Source organism: Calliopsis andreniformis, chromosome 3 (genome assembly GCF_051401765.1).
Source record: "Calliopsis andreniformis isolate RMS-2024a chromosome 3, iyCalAndr_principal, whole genome shotgun sequence".
In the NCBI taxonomy this organism is placed as follows: domain Eukaryota; kingdom Metazoa; phylum Arthropoda; class Insecta; order Hymenoptera; family Andrenidae; genus Calliopsis; species Calliopsis andreniformis.
The window spans coordinates 28,175,092-28,192,865 of NC_135064.1; the positions used below are offsets into that span (position 1 = coordinate 28,175,092).

At 44.4% G+C, this 17,774-nt stretch overlaps 1 protein-coding gene across 1 annotated transcript in view; it reads right to left on the minus strand.

Annotated features, from left to right (window-relative positions):
* The window catches only part of LOC143176966 (uncharacterized), a 121,388-nt gene that overhangs the window by 102,804 nt on the left and 810 nt on the right, over nt 1–17,774 (minus strand). The window lies entirely within an intron of this gene.

A 17,774-nucleotide genomic window follows, 5' to 3' on the forward strand; every position in this document is an offset into this window, starting at 1 on the left:
GTACTGTCAACGCGTGCGAAACTGTTTTTGGTGCACATAGGAGACATTTTTCGTGTTATTCTCTAGTGACGCAGCTTCGCCTTAGTGTAGCCTGCAGTTTGGATTGCATCTCGCAATCAACGTTCGAGAGTGAGACGAAGAACCCACTACCAACAAATCCAATCTACTTTGACAGTCGAGTGAACAACTTGAAACCGTCGAAGAACCGAGGAGTAGGAAAGGAACACAGAAATTACAGGCGAAGAGAGATGGACAATGGAAACCACTAAAGAGGTGCACGTGCAGGTTCGTACACGTTGTCGCTCGGTTGCCTGAAATCGGTTAATTTTCGTTTGGCCGCGGAATCGGTATCGCCGGATGCCAACAGCTTTTTCATCGATCCAGCGAATTCATCGAGAGGGAAGTACTTAATCGAAGCTCGTCGATCGTATCCGCGATCCACAGCTGGGGAAAAACGCTGATGATCGCATCTGTGGTTACAAAGTAGGCTTTCATTCTGGATATTCGTTCTCGGCTCCTCGCTCGTATTCTTCGCGGAAGTATTGCTCGGTTTGCATCAGGTTCAATCGACAATTTTTTCTGTGTCCTTTGATGGAGTTCGGTACAACGGGAATCTTCTTCATCACGGAGGCGAAACAAATCGTATCGCGATCCTTCTTATGGCTTAACCGTACTCAGAGCTTAAAGGAACTTTAATTCGCGTTGTCCCATGGCTCTTCGAGCTAGCCAAGATTAACCATGTATCCGCAGATTTCAAAGATAATCACACTTCAATCACGTCGCGTGAATTATACTGTGTCGCTGGTCCAGAAAAAAAAGCAACGATTTCCTCGGTAAGGGGCAGAGTTAATCAGATGCCAAGCTATCCATGGCTGTCGGTCGCGGTGTATCGTGGAATGGCGCAAAAAGCTTCTATTTGCAAAGGATTCCGGTCGTCTGAAAGACGAGCTAGCTCGCGCGCAGGTCCTCGATGGTGCGGTGCAATCAATTTGCAGAAGCGCGGGTACGCCGATGCGATATCGCGGCCTGAGCGGATTTGCGGCGTGACCGACGATGCGTGACGCCGCAGAAGACCACAACAGAGAGGGGCCGCCAATTGCGTACGCTCCACTTTGCCGCTGCATCCTAGGCAAAGGCGAAAACCTTGTGTGCCATCGCGCGACCGTCCTCACGATGCACCACGTAACGTCATTGCTCAAGGGTTTATCGCTTCTGGCGGATCGGAGCTCCAGAAGGTGTGCTTTACACTATATTCGCTTTCATCTTCGTCATTCGTTCCATAAAATAGCTCGAATATAGTTTTTTAGGCAATTTTACAATTAAAAGCCTGCTCGGCTATATCCCTGGAAAATTTTGGATTTCGAATCTTAAGGCGTCTCCTACGAAGCTGGAACTTGCCGCGTCCAATGACCCGAAGCCAGGTCTGATATTAGACAGTCTGAATCTACTCGCGATCAGTAACGTTCACAGCTTCCAATTATGGTAAATGCTTCATACGTAACAGAAGAATATGAGTAGGCATTGCAATAATCAGATCGCTCATGTAAGTCCAAGATAGATCCTAGATGACCTATCGACAAATGAGAAAAGCAGACACGGAGCTTTTGTCATGGTGTTTAGGCAGCGCAGCGGTAGTACCTTTGAGTCCTCTGTCGAATCACTCTGCAGGTTGACATCACAAGAACCGCTATCGAATGAATCGTAGAAAAGACACTCGAGCGTCGAGTAATTTGAGCAATTAACACGGCACCTAATCGGCAAACATTTCCACGTCGTCGTCTCGGGTCTCATCGGATGGGAGCCTCGCGATGTCGTGAGAAAGCGATGAGGCAACCGGTCGTTAAGGGTCTCGCCGCTAGGTCCGTTAAGGCATAATCGTTTATCGGAGTCATGCGACGACCGACGAACTACCAGTTTCCAAGTTTTGCTTAACTGCCGTGTCTGCGTGGCGGCGTGCAGGGGTGCGGCAAGGGAAAATCAGACCGGGTGGAGGAGCGCGCACACAAAGACGACGGCTGGGTCAAGGAGGAGGGTTATGATCGCAGCTTTGCAACCAAGTAACACCTTCGGCGTCGCGTGATACCAGCAATTACTCAAAAATACCCGAGAGCCCAGCCCGGTGTTCTCGCTTTAGCTCAGCCAACAAAACGCCTCTGCCAATTGCTCGTTATGTGCTATCGTGCGCGTAAACGTGGCCTCCCTCTCCCGCTTTCCCTCTTTCGAAAGTCGGCCGTCTGTTCTTCTAAACGCCCCGACGCTTCGAGGTTTCGATGTACGCGCCTTCACGGGGGCGTCGATTCGCGGAGGTCAACTATGTGGGAGAGCAGAGGTTAATCGTCTTCGGAGGGTCGACCGGCTTCTGAACGTACAGGAATATTGAATTCCTCCCTTCTCTACTCTTTACGCTTGCCTGATCGGCCATCTTCTCACTTTCGTATCAACGTTTAATTGTTTGTCTGTTATAGCTTCAATTCTTCCATTTCCAATGGGAAAGGAAACCTGAACGAACATGAAGAATACCAGACTGTATTTGAATGTTGCTTTCGAAAATAAAATGTATTAGGTTTTTCACGGTATTCATTAACAATAATTGCTTTGCAAGAAAACGATACTCATCAAACCGTGTGAGCGATTTCGCAGCGATTTCGCAGTGATTTCGCAGCGATTCCCATCAGTCCGATAAAGTCTGCGCTCGCGAGTCCCGTGTAATCGATTGGATGCAACAATCGGTACCATGAACGTCTCTGAGTAACGAGCCGACGCGACGCGTTTAACCGAGCAATTAACGGAAACAAGAGAAGGAGATACTTCGCTTAGAATTATTGCGGCGGGGAAAAAAGTTGGCAGGAAGAGAGCGCGCTCGCCATCGCCGCGTATAAATCGCAAGGGGAATCGCTTGTACCGATTCCGGGGCGATCGAGTCGACCAAAGGAGACCGTCGCTCAGATAATAACGATGCACGATTAATTTGCATCGTACAGAGACGCAATCGGAATCGCTGCTACACGATTCGCGACCATAAACGACCTTAGCGCTCGAGATCGGATCGTGTACCGCACGGCAGATCGATATCTCTGTAAAGTGCTCCTTGGACCCAGTGTATCGATATCGCGCTGCCGTGTCGCAACGACTTTATAACAGATATATCGGTGGCAGGATCGGGCCGCTGACGTCAATTTTACTCGCGTTCCAGGACGTGACTACCTTCGCTGATGTTTGTATAATGTCGAGTACGAGCATGACAATTGCAAATGACTGGAAACGAATGATGAATTATGTTCTATCCACTTGGATTCTCTTATGTCGCTCGACTTTGCGGAATGGAATGTTAGCTTACATGGAATAGGTTGCCAATGCTGGAAGATCTCTTTCAAACGATCTGCTTGTAACGCTGTCCACTATTACTAGCTATATAATTCACTTTATATAGTCTCTTTTTGTTCTCCACAGTACCCTGTAGTTCTTGTATGTTACAAAGGGCTTCCCATTAACTTCCAATAAATTATTATTGCTATGAGAATGCGTTGTTTGAAACCTGTACAAGTCTAGCGTCTAGTTAAGAGATTACAGAACTGTTTGAAGACACAAAATGTCAGAAATGTAAAATCTAAGTTACGATTTAGTAATTTTGAGTTGATCCGATAAGGGTAGGAAGCAAGGTAAGATTCACCCAAGGCTCCTTACGACTCCTGATCCGTGCAAGATCCGGCGCAAAAAGCGACAATTTTTCAACGTACCGGAAACATGTACGAAAATTGTGTACGGCGGTGCATGAAATCGCGAGAGACGGAGTCCGTGTAGCGTGTTTATCGACACGAACGTTATCGCGGTCGGATCTTCCGCGAAGAGCAGCAGTCGTTCGGGTGGTACCAATTTGTCGTTCCTTTATCAAGCGTCATCTGATGGCGACCCGACACCGCGCGCTCCGGCCGAATGCAACGTTACCTTGAAGTGACACCGGCCACAATGGGAACAAAGCGGCCGTGGCGTCTTCGCCGGGGTTTTGTTTCATTCCGCGGTGGACAAGCCGCGTTATTTGTCATGCATTTTGACCCTCGCCGATTTCATCTTGGATATTTTTCTCTGCCTCGCGCGCGAATTCTAAAGACCGACCCCTCCCTCCTCTGCCCTCTCCCTTTCGCCTGCCACTTCAACGTCCGCCAACTGAAACTGCTTCGTTCACTGTGCAATGTAGCAATCTTCTATCTGCTCGAACATTTTTAGGCATTCGTGACCGGGGAATCGTTAGATCACGTTCGAGAAGCAGGTTTAGGAAATGAAGTGTTTGAGCGACACGACTGTAGTAGCGTAACTAGGACTACTTCAGCTGTATTCCGTGACTGAAAAGTTGCTAGTTAACGTCTTGAGAATTGTTTCGAAGATTAGATGCCCGTGCGTCGCCACTCCGATAAAATTCTAACTAGTTCTCTTCAGTTTCGTGACGGGGAGGTTGCTAAATCGCGTTTCAGAAGTACTTCGAAAAGGAATTAAATGCTTGAATCAGCTTGATTCGAGTAATATCCTGTCATGAAATAGGCACGATCAGAAGACTATTTCCTTATTCAGTTTTTTCGCGTGGAAGAAATTTTGAATGCTATCACTTTTTAATCCTTCTAGCTCTTAGGGACGCCTAGCAGTATTTTATCTGCATAAAAATTGCTTTCACGAAAATTCGAATCATAAAAATAGGTTCACTGACATGGAGGGTGATCTTGATTCACTTGAATCGACTGAAACGGTAGAACGCAAGATACAACGCACGTCGACTGGCCGGGAACGCGTGGCTCTCGTGCTCGCAGCCTCGAGGTACTGCTTAATTGGCATATCAATCCCGGAGGAAGCAGGAGATAACCGTGTTGGCGAGGCAGAGAGGCGAGATCGAGGTCCTGCGGGTTAATAAAGTTACATCGGTTCGTGGCTGGCGATTAAAGGTTTCAGCTGACGTTCAGGCCACGTCGATTAATCGAATATGAAAAATTACAGGATCGAGCGTAAACGGGGAAACCACTGTAATGGGTGAACCTGTCCTGTTCCCGACTATCCTGGATTCGATACTGTCGGTGAACAAGCTGAGGGTAGCCTACCGCGAAACGCAGGCTATATCAAGAATCAGAAGGTTCATTTACACTATCCTGTCCGTAACCTCTTTATTCGAGTCATCATTGATTCCATATGTTATATATTAAGTTCAGGGTCCACTCGAGGCTAAAAAGTTTAAATAGAGGCAATAAAACATCGGCAGATTCTATTGACGACCGTGAAAAGTTAATAGATTTGAAATGAATAGTTTCATCTCTGAGATCCAGATAGAAGAATCGTGATACGAAGTATACATCCTACTGGAACCGATATCATCAGAGTCAGGTGTCCACAAAGGGTACATTGTTTCCTAGAAAGAAGTCACCGTGCTCGGTGGATCACGGTTGGCTGATTACAGATCTCGATTCGATGAACAACCAGCCGCGTCGCGATAGGTATACATCCACTGACGAGGGACAAGCAAAGAGAAAAGATTTCCTACACGGTAGAAGACTCTTCCACTTCAGCAGATTCGACCTGTTTGTTCGGCGAAACTACCAGGTAGAAGACAGAATGTTTAACTCCTTTTTTTCAATTTTCAACAAATTTACACAAGGTAGCATAACATGAATTCTTCGTCCTACTACAAATGCTGCTATACCTCTAATAGCAAATATTTCGTTGTTAGATATTAAAGACACTATTACTCAAACTTCACAATGCAGGATGAAAGTATTCTTCTATTATTCTCGACACAGCTTCGCAAAACAGCTACACGAACACTAAAGCCTTGTCGTATGTCTTCTACTCGATCGCCGCGGCATTGTACCTACGTTTATAGTCGATGATTGACTCGAATGACATCGACGGTTATTAAATCAAGATAACCGGTTTACATTGGCCGACCAGTCGGCAAGAAATAATAGCGATTGAGTTTGTACGAATATACAGGCCGTGACAAAGAAGATATGAGCTAGTACTTGATTCAATTGCGAGATGTAAATCCAAATATAAAAATGAAATCCAGTCTAAGCGTTTAGCGATTTATTTCAATGTAAAAACCAACATTCCATGTCCACTTACATAGTGATTTGTTCTTCCAACTGATGGAATCATGTTCATGAATCGGTCTAGAAGAGACCTAAAGGAAAGTCGAAGTGGACATATCGGCGTATTCAAATTTAGCTATTGCGTATGACTCGTGGCTGCTCTGAAGTAAATACTCCACAAGTGGTAAAACGGAAGAATGCTCGGACCAAGTGATTTCCCTTGATTCGCCACCCAAGTAGAAGCCTGTATGCAATGTAGAGTAAACTCGGATAGACAACACGCGAAGCAAAACACCTCTTAGTGAAAATTCTGAGCGAAGAAGAGCGAGATTCTCTGAATAATGAACCGTGTTCTCAGGTGCTTTATGTGGTCAGTCGAGCAGTCCCGTTTCCGTAAATTATAACCATTAGCGGCGACTCGGTGTTCGCAAGCAGCGTTCTCCGTCCCGGTAATTTTCGTAAAATTAAACGCACCGAATGAATTACTTGTTCGGTCCAAGTGGTAATCGAGGAGGACGCGGAGCGCACGACGGGAAATTGCGAGGCTGTCACCGTGGTCGGCATTTGCGTTTGTCAAGCGAGCACACATCCGCGAGCGAGGATAATCGCGTCGCGTAATGTCGAAACTCCGTCACGAAACAGCCATAAAAATGCAATTTGCTCGGCGATTACGAACAACGACGATTCCACCGCAATTTATACAATGTGTTCTCGCGCTCGTCGACCGATCCCCGTGGAATAATTGAAGACACAGAGGAACGGTGACGCCAAGGGATAACCGGTTCCCAGGGACTTCCGTTTACGAGTGACTTATCGACGCCTCTTTTGCCGCCTTCTTCCTGCGCGTTCGGTTAGTCGACATCTCGCCAGCCGATCCTCGTCATTTGCATTCGTTTTTCTCTCGGTTTTGCGTTTATTTTCCTCGCTTTCTTGGGAAAGGTTTCCTGTAACGAGAATTGAAATTCACGGAAGTGTCGCTTAACAAGTAGCGATGAATGGAAGTTGCTGATGTCCATGTTTGTAGCTGAGACTGTGCGCTAGTTGATCCTGCGACGACTTTAGTCCTTCTACAGAATAAATCTCTTTTCCTTCTGTAAGTGAAAGAAAATTTACTATCACCCCCCGAAAATGTTTCTTCGAGAATTTCAATTTCATCGAGTTTTTAGTTAGTGAATTGCCTTGGTGATTTTATAAATGATTTTATAAATTCGTTTCGAAGGTTCAGAAATTTGCGGCGTCGAGCAGAGCCGGGACACGCGTGTCCCGAAAGCTGACAAGCGTGACGGATGAGCAGGAACACGGGTCAAGGAGAGACACACCTTTTAAGGACGACAACGTGCGTCGCAGGTCGAATTTTCTGTCAGAAGTCGTCGCGTTTTGTGGACGCTTAAGTAATCTCGAGCCTTTCTCAGACCCACCTCGACGCTACTCGCCACGAACAACTTTCTGATGAACTCGCTTGGGATTTTGATTGAACGAGAAGCGCGCGAGTTTTTCTCTTATCGTTCTTTTCTAGGATGTTATTTTTTGTTTCTTGTCTTCTCTTCATATTTCATCATTAGGTGCGTGAAAGCTCTGCCTGTACTATATTACTCGATACTGTTTCATGTAAATAAAATATGTGATTTTATCTAATAAGAAACTCTTCGCTCACAACACGTATCAATATTTTGTTAGACAAGATTTAAGTCCTCTTGAGAGTATGCACAGGTATATTAAACACCTATACATGTCTATAAGACTATGATGATGAAAGTATGTACATTCGATTATGGAGACTCTCTGCTGTCACTGAAGATGTCTTCAATGACTAATAACCGGTTAAATGAATACTTCAGATTCATCCAACTTGTTGAAGAGGATTCGCGTTAAACGACTTCGTTAGCGACTTCCAAGTTAATCGCAATTAAGGTACCCAGTCATCATTTTTATACATCTACCTGTTTCCAGTCGATTAAACCACCGTGTTAACATTCACGGAACGTCCAAACCTATGATAGAACGAGCGTCCAAACGCTGCAGGACGGCTTAAAATGTTGGAAATACTGAAGCAACAATATTTACTCGAAGGTCAGCTACAGTGGTTTTCAGCTTTATTTTGCTTCTTGCTCTTTGGATATCTATTATCCATAATAAAAGATAAGTCAGTTTCACAAGAAAAACTACTTAAATTTTAACGATGCAAGAAAAGGGGAATATATTCTACAATTATGCACGTCTGATCTTGTACGCTCCTAAGTTCCTTAATGTCTGAATATTATTAAAGTGTTTTAAAACTCAACTTTTTGAAACTTTATGCAGTTTCATGCTTTATTGTTTTGCTGTTTGTATGTAAAACCTTCCAAACTCTACTTTGCGAAGTCCTGATAGCAAGTGGCTTCTGCACCACGATAATTTTATTTTATGGAACGATTGACGGCAAGTGTTCGATCAAGGAAAGTCAGTGGAGCACAATGTTACATGGCGTTTAATAAAGGGAGAAGTCGCTTGGTGAACGAAATGGACGTAACAGAAGAGGAAGGTCGAAGTCGATCGTTTTTGTCAGCTGTCAACGACAGCTCATCGATAGGCAGGTGGTGGAAAAACGCAGCGAAAAAGGGCAATTGATTTCTTCGATCGATTTCGTTCCGATCGATTGCCGTTCGATCTCGATAAACGCGAAAACCCGCTCCCGCATGACTACACCAACGCCACTGTGGTTTTTGCTCGGACAATTAGTGTCATTTATGTCGTAAATATGGAAAATAAGAAATATTAGTTTTAATGGATTCGGTAATGAGTAGAAACTCATTTAGCCTCGATAAAGTGTTTTGATCTGTTGTTTAATCAATTACCACGATCCACTCAATATTTTCCAATTTACTATGATTACATGTAGGAACAGAAATCTGTATGTCTAATTTTCTGTCACGTATTTGAAAAAATCTTGTTGACACCTTCCAGCAGTGGTGGAAGAATACTCCTGTCGCAGCATGAGAGATGAGCCATTTATTCCCTTCAAAGTGTTCCTGATAAGCACATCGTGATCTCTATGCAACACGCCGGTCATTCGATTTGACCTGGATTTATGCGATCGCGATCGAAAAGCATCTTCCACGTGAGATAAGCTTCTTCTCGTCGTCTAGACGGTCTCGATTTGTTTCTGGTGCATAGCGCGCGGACTTTGCGATGCACGAGTCATCCTTCGCTCCTAGCTACATCACTGCTTCACCTTGATAAATCGTCTTGTGTTCCGCGGTGTCTTACGATGCGCTTCCGTGTAACGTCGATGCTTGTTCGAATCATCGACAGTTTGAATCCAAATGTCGATACTCTTTCGATACAAATAAGATTCTAAAAAGAACCATCTTAGTTAACTAAGTCTCTCTCCGCTACTAGAGTTACTGTAATTTTATGTACAGTAGTTATTTAGTATTTCGATTAATTACTTTCCAACGATCATTTCTTCTATCAATAATAATTCATCAATTTTATAGCCATGTGGAGTGTGAATAATAAATTTGATGGTAATTGAGTAGGGTTCTGATGACTCTGCAATAGCCAAGGGTTAGCGCCTGAACGTCACGGGGGTTCAACAGCCGCCTACACGCAATTCCATTTAAGTATGCAATCTGTAATGTGAGGAAAGACTGCGCATCCAGCGGATGAACGACACGCAACAGCTTCACACTTTCTAGTTCGAAAAAGCACTGCGTTAATTTCTGAAATTGCGAGATGGTTGCGATTTGATTCCTATCGGACAAGCGTAGGCTAGTTAGACATAGGGATCGAGTCGCGATCGCTTTTCCACGATTTCACTTTAGGTCCTCTTCACTCCACAGACTTGGAAAAATCTCGCGAAAGAGGCGCGGCGGCAGTCGCGCACGTGTGCCTGCGAAACGATCGTTCTCAGATCGTCACGGCCAACCGTAACTTTCTCGCGCGTTATCCAAAGCGGGGCCGAGCTGGACGATCGCCTTTCACGCGCGTCTCCTGCCCGAGACGGACATTTTCCATTTCGAATCGCCTCCAGGATGCTCCCATCAGAGCTGCCTGCTTTCCTTCGGCCGCTTTACAGTCCGCGATTCCTTCCGTATTCTTCGCAAAACGTCTTGCTGCCAATTTTGCTGGTAGTTATAGTATTTCCGATGTGCGCTACGTTTTGAATACTTTGTTGCTTGATTTGTAGGTACATAACGCTTTTACTGTATGCATATCTGTGAAGTATAGATGATATATCTACAGATGATATGTGTAGAGATGTTAAACTTGAATATTTGAAAATGTGACAGTTAACATTTTGAAAATTTGAAAATGTGGCCGTTAAAAATTTGAAAATTTGAAAATATGACAGTTAACGTTTTGAAAATTTGAAGATGTGGTCGTTAGAAATTTGAAAATTTGAAAATGTGACAGTTAACATTTTGAAAATTTGAAAATGTAGCCGTTAGAAATTTCAAAAACAAATTTACTTTAATCCATCAAAAAATGTTTGATTCATAGGAATGTAACTTTGAAAAATATTCTAATGTTAGCTTTCAGCGGCCTAGAATCGGACATCGGAGCGCATGAAAAAGTAGTTAGAGAAGACACTCCTACTCCTCTGTACAAAAAGGATGAACGTTCATCTATTACTCGGTTCTCTCTATTTCCTTTCCTCCCACGTCGCTCAATTTCGAAGCAGCGACGTCCATCCGCGCCATTAGACTCGCGGGGCAGAAAAGTCCGCCAGAGCTGCAGCCTACACGGAAACGATCCTCGCGGAGCTATGATTTATAGACGGTGGCTCGTTATCGTGAAAGCAGAGGAGTCACTCTACATGCTAGAGGATCGCTCTTCTCGCTACGTTCGGCATACCGAGCTAGATTACTTTGTACTTTGTACTCCTGCAACCTTTCCAGTTGCAATGCTCGTTCACCTGCTCTTCGCGGGCCATAACACCGCGCGAAATCAATTTCTGCCATCGAGGACAGTTTTAATTTTCCTGCATTGTCTTTTGCTCGTTGCCGCGTGACCACCGAGTTACCGACCGATCATCAATCACTGACGTCCTTCGAATAGTGCTTTGGAAATGCTACGTCTACTACTTTTATTGCCTCTTTGCTCTCCTTCGTCTTCCATGCTCCTGTACCCACTTATTAGAGTCTAGATTTTCTCAAGTAGATTAGCGTGGTTGAGATTTTCTATACTTGTCGGACGAGCGGATGAGAGGACTGGGTCAGTGTACAGAATCCGATAAAAATTCGGGAAATTATAATGTGACCACCATATTCATCGAAGCGTTTCTTCATCAGATGTACCTTCAGATATAGTTATATATTTACGAACGATTAAAAGTTAGATCAATCTCTGCAATACAGTGATTAAAATATAGAACAGATGAATGGATTCTATTGACTCTTGAAAAACTAGTTCTAAACTGCGAACTTCAATTGCCAATTTCAGTAACAAATAACGAAGCCATAAGTCAATTACGACTTGAGGACATTCAATCTAGAAACTGTTGTAACTCAACCAGCGAATCGAAACACGAAACGTTTTCACCGCGTAATTAGACACGTGGTTGCGAATTTACTTTCCTGCCAAGGTCAACGCTGCTGATCAATTAAGAGCGTGGCTGTTAATTAGCGAGGGAACCGGGTAATTGATACCATTCCGAACTAAATCGCGATCAAATTAATTCACCGGTTATCGCGGGCTTAATTGGCCGACGACGAATTAATCGCGCATCGTGGACGAGTAAACGGGATTTTAGCTTTTCCAGATTTTAATTGGTTCCCGTGACACATGAGAGAAGAAAGAACGGCCAGCTCAAAGTCATGTACCGTCATTCATCCAACGCTACGATTCACGCATTATCCAATGAATATCACGTTAATAACGTCTTCATGAATTTTCATGAAAATTCTCTACTTTTAGTATCTTCCACAAATCCAGCGTTAAGACTGCGAAGGAATCCTCCGAAGCGATAAGAATACAGTAACATCTTCGAGTTTATTCACATCGATATCTTACACTGTAATTCAGGTTTATCCATTAGCACTCGCAACGTCCGACTTCAGTGTGCAGTTGAAGCTCGTTTCGAAAACATTCTACTATCATCATAAGCAATCAACAATGTAAAACAAATCGATCTTACTCTCTCAGTTATGTAATACTTTCCTTTTATCTATCCTATCTCCATATCCCATCTTATCCGAACCCTATCACGCGCATAACACATTTGCCTGCCTCGTAACGCACAGTAGGCATCTCAGCGTAAAGAATGTATTTTTTATTCACCGATGCCTAGCGTATTCTTCAAAATTTCACATCCAGTAATACGCAGGTGCATCCTCCGCGTCACTAGTGTTCAGGGTGACCAAATTTTCGAGGGTCTTGAAGCAGCGTTTCGTCAGAAGCAATTAATCAAGAAAACCCATCCAAAAATGAGTCGAGACGGGGAATAAGACAAGGAAGATAAAGGGGAGGAGGCGCAAGAAAGTCGTACTCGACTCCTGCCGCAACGACGGTCGATTTGTTAAGCGTACACACCTGCCCAGGCGTCGTTCCGGGACAATAAGCTCTATCTCGATCTCCCGAAAGGTCCTTTTACCGTCTTGCCAGCAGCCAACCTCACGGGGGCGATATATCGCTCGAAATAATCGTGTATAGCGTTTCACTGCGAAGGTAGCATGGCTATTGTCCTTCGAAGGCTAAGTACGTCTTGCAGTGCAGTCGACAAAACTAATTCTTCGCTGGCTGAATTTCGGAGCAATCGATTCTCGAGACTGGCTCGGATTTGAGCAATTATCTTTCCCACGACCTCGTAATCGGTAGCCCGTTAATAACCAGTAACGAGCTCCGAAGCTAGATACAAGAAAACAACATTTTCACAGCTTGGATTACATACATTGCAAGAGGCTGATGACTGCATGGTAGTTAGGCGGTGTCGCAGGAACGAAGCTGCACGCGCAAAATTACGGTGTACTACTTTGCTGTGCTATTTTTGCATTCGCGTGACTTCATGGAGAGGAGAAACGACTTTGAGATTTACGAGGCCGGTAATCCTTGGCTTAACCGTAAACGGACTAGTCTTGTTAACTATGCAGCTAAAAGTAGCACTTTGTCAACAGCTGATTAGAGCAGTACACATACCCTCTTTTAAATCAGTAGTTAGTCGCTCGATATCACTTTTGCAAAGGAAACGTATCTACTTGTAGATACTACGAAGTGGGTAGTTGCGGTTGAACAGCGTCCAACCCACAAAACGTACATACAGCCATGTAGGTTACTAAACTCCGTAGTTTCGAAAGTGCAACAATTCCCTGAGACTTGGACGCGAGCGGACCAGTTTCGCCGACTGCACCAGCGAAACAGTAGTACTTTGCCACAGTGGAGTCAGGCCACTCGTAACACGCTCGTGCACGTAGAGTGCTGGTCCTCGGTGCTCGAAACATGACCAGGCTATATTAGATTAGTTCGAGATCGTGGTCGAGTTGGTATACATATATTACCCTGGGTCCTCGTGATGAACCAAGACCCTGGTCAGACATTGGTGTGATTAGTTCTCCTACTAGTTGTCGTCTCTGCGGGACGCCTTGCTCCTGCATTCTCTCTATACCTTGGATTACTGATTAGATCCTATTTCCTTTCCTCGTTTCTCGAAGATCCGTTGCTTTTTCTTGCATGCTATAATACATCTACGAGCTCTTTGCTTTAGTTGTTCTTAGCTTCGCAGATTGAAGGTTTAAGGAGATGCAGGCGAAAGCATGAAGCTTCGATAAAGTGTTGCGAATGGATTGCACGTCAGTTATCGATGACTGAGAAGAAGGAGGAACGTTCAGAAGTTGTGATTAGATGATCTACCACTCTTGTTTACAATCTTGGCAACCTATATCGATCCGAAATGATGAGAAGGTAGCTAGACTTGATTGCGCGTCATTTCCTGGCAAGCATCCTCTGTAGGATAATTCCTAGGCATTCACTCTAGAAGGGATCGAAAAATCTGAAAGCTTCAGATCCCTCTGCATCAGTATGAAAAACTTCGGCCTTCCACGTTTCGTCCTTCGATTCCCATTGGTAACGGTCGACCGTTAGCGGACCTTGAAAAGGCGCATCTCGCAGCGACTCTCCGCGTAATTTACTCGCGCGGTGCCGGCGGCGTTTATCTCGTTAGTTCGCCGATCGGGGAATTAAGGGGAAGAGAAAGGAGGAGAGGAGAAAGAGAAGGTGAAAGTAAGAGGATCAGCAGCTACCGGAGAAACGGAGCGAGAGCAGCGGAGCAGGAAGGAGCAACAAGACCGATCGATCGATGAATCACGATCGAGGTCGCGGATAAGCCGGAACGCGCGTCAGTTTGCATACGCGGCAAACGCGAGATGCGTGTCGCGTCACGATGGGGTAACAACGTGTCTGTGGACGTTTATGCAAATCGCAGCTCACCACCGATGTCTGTCTGCCCCTCTGGATGTGATAAAAGCACCGATCGTCGGTCATTTTCGCCGTCGAGAAACGTCGCTTGAAAGATTGCTAATGTACAGCCGAAAGAGATAGCGGCTGTCTCTTCGCTTACGTATCGGCTTCTTCGGTGGCTGTTGCCCACGCGAACCGGACAGCCGCTTCTCGTTAATTTCAGTCTAATATCGACGACTATCTCGAGATCGAGCCGCAGGAATTCAGAGGAATTTTGCTATTTACTTTGTCCTTTTTTTTTTTGTTAACGTTACGGTAATGAAGCTTGTTATTTTAAGCCACCGACAATTTAGAATTTCGAGAATTTTGAGAATGTATTTAGATGATTAAATTTTGAAGACCACAGAGTAAGAACTTCATAAGCCTATCTTTCTAGTAGAATTTGATTACGTTAGTCTTGTCTATCAGGGCTAATGTAGGGTATTTTCCTTCTTGTTTGATAAGTTGCATCTTGCACGCCAACACGGAGCAATAAATAATTCTAATGGGTATGTTGCAAGTTACACGTTTGAACGATACCGTGCTTCAACGTACCCAACGCGTCCTTCGAGAGCGATTCCGATTTCACGCGAAGGCGAAGAGAAGCTGGATCTTCGCGGCGCCGTTATCTGTTCCCTCGAATCTCGAAATCGAAGCGTACGCGAGGGACAAGTGGCTGCCAGCTCGGTCGCGGCAGCCAGCTTTAATTGGAGGTTCGGCAGCTCTCAGTTGAAAGAAACGCGAGACGTGCACGGAGTGAAGATGCCATTCGCCTTCGACTACTGGGGATCACCAGCTGGACGCACGTCGGACGCCCCGTTAACTTTGTCACCGACTGCCTAGCCGGCTGCACCTCTTTTAATGTCCGCACCGTGTCACCGAGATTCTGCTAATTGGACGGTATAAATTCGCAGCTGAACGAGAAACCGAGATTGAAAAGAAGGTGAAGGGGACTTGGAAAAGGCGCGTCCAAGTGGTCAAGTAAGGATAGGTACTGAAATTCGCTGATTTGGGATAATTTCCAAATTTAAACAGCGTTTCAGAATTGCCTAATAAAACTACTCCATTTGTGATCAAATCTTTCTACACTCAGATAGATATATTCATTGACTTAGTATCCCGCTTTTTTTAAAATTCAGCTACGAGCATCTCCAAACACAATTCAATACTATAAGAACAAATAAAAAGTGCGAATACTAATGTAACTATAGTTGGTCTAGGTTGGAATTAACAGCGTTGCAAAAAATCGTATGGATTCGCGGAAAAAGCGTCGGTATTGGATGTAAAAAAATTGAGCCTGGAAAAGCAGAAGAAATCAATCTCTCCGGAGAAGGGAAGAGGAGATCGCGTTCCGGCGATCGAGTTAACAGCGACGACCATCCACGTGGACGTACGAGTCAATGGTCGTTAAATTTAATGGGCCCGCTCGTTAATTCCATATACCGACCGTTTCGTGTACGCAATAACAAATTACGCAAACGACTCGCCCGCTCGATCTGGTCGGTCGAACTGACGCGCGCATTTTCATAATACTCCCTCGGAACGTCGTCAATTAATGTCGTGTGTGCTCCCTGCTGAAACTCAAGCGAGTCGGTGAATTTTGGCGGCGAGGATTAATTTTGACGCTGAACCGTCGGTCACGATAACGCTTGCAACTTGCAACCAGTATATGCAGTGACGATCAAAAGGAAACTTCAAATGGAACAATATCATAAAGGGAACTTATGTTATTCCATCGATATATTGCTATATTTACTTAAGGTAGCGCTGCAAGATATGATAATGCTCTTAGTGTGACAAGTATGTAGGTATAGTTCAACATTAAAATCTTTTATAAGTATATGTATATAAAAAATGATCGTTATTAAAATTTCTTTTGACCACCACTGTGCGCGTTCTCGAGCGATCGAGACCTTGGCGAATTACGAGCAAGCTATAAAGATATATCGCAGCAAGCATCGCCGCGGACATCGCGAAATACCCGAGGTGATAATGTAAATAAGAGGACCAGCCTCCGGTATACCTTTCGCCCAATTTGCGACTCGGGCACGCGCATAATTTAATTGTTACATTATACGACCGATAAAGATATTTACGGGAGCCGGCTCCGAGACAACCCCTGATGGAAGACAAGACCGATGCGAGACGATTAACCTATTTTTTCCATTCTTTTTCGGCTTGCCTGCTTCGATGGAATCTACGAGGATACGAAGCTCATAAAGATGCGAACGATTTTTTTAATTGTTGCGCGTTAAACGTGCGTACCGTATAATTAGCTTAGCCATATCTTCCACGCGGCGAGGCATTAACAGTTGCTCTCTTAATTATCATAGGTTTGAAGACGTCAATGTTGCAGTATTTAACTGATCACCTCAAGCGAAACTTTTTTTAAATGAGTAATGGTGATAGCGAATTTTTATCGAAAAAGGTACGTTCCCATCTGATACAATCCTGTCACTATTACTATGAACAATTGTTTAACCTCAGTTCCATGAACGCGATGTCTAGATCGATTTTACAAGAACGATGTCGCCAATCGACAATAAGAGTTAACAAGGTCAAAGGTCATCGAAACGTTTCTCGTCACGAAGCGTCCGAAACTCCACGATTTCGTCACTGCTGACAATTTTGCCGCGTTGTTCCGTAATAGCTGTTAGCTCTGGCACAGTATAGATTAGATCGCGCGAACGGTTTTACGATTTAAGGAGCGTTATTCTCGAGTCGTGACGACGATTAATTCGATTCCTTTGCTTGTCATTGCGACACTCATTGAGAAACGAAAAATATAGTCGGTTTGCTCTGTCTCAACTCGTCTCAGCAGCATTGTTAGAAAATGCTAAGACACCACATTTTCAGGTGTAATTAAAATTTCATCGGATATTCTTACTTTTATTGGCGGCCAATTTTATTCCCGATGGAGACGTACATGTCACAGTATTTGAAAATGAATTCCCCAGTTTGGAAATTTCTAATTTCATTTCGTGATCAAATTAATGAAAAACTAAGTCAAACAGAAGTATCTCCTACATACACGAGTTAGCCATAAACCACAAAAAATTAGGAAAATACATAGCAACCGTATCTCTACATGTATATCGACCGGAAGAGCGAACGTTTCCTGGATCTCGGGTGCACGGGAACTCTTTTCTTGTCCAACGTTTCTCTCTGGCCGATAGGGGCAACCCTCGTTACAGGCCGGCTCGACTAGCCGTAATCAATTTCACGCATTGATTAATACGAAGTAAATGAATACCTGGGAATCGTTGCACAGGGCTCTCGATGGCGCGAGCGAGC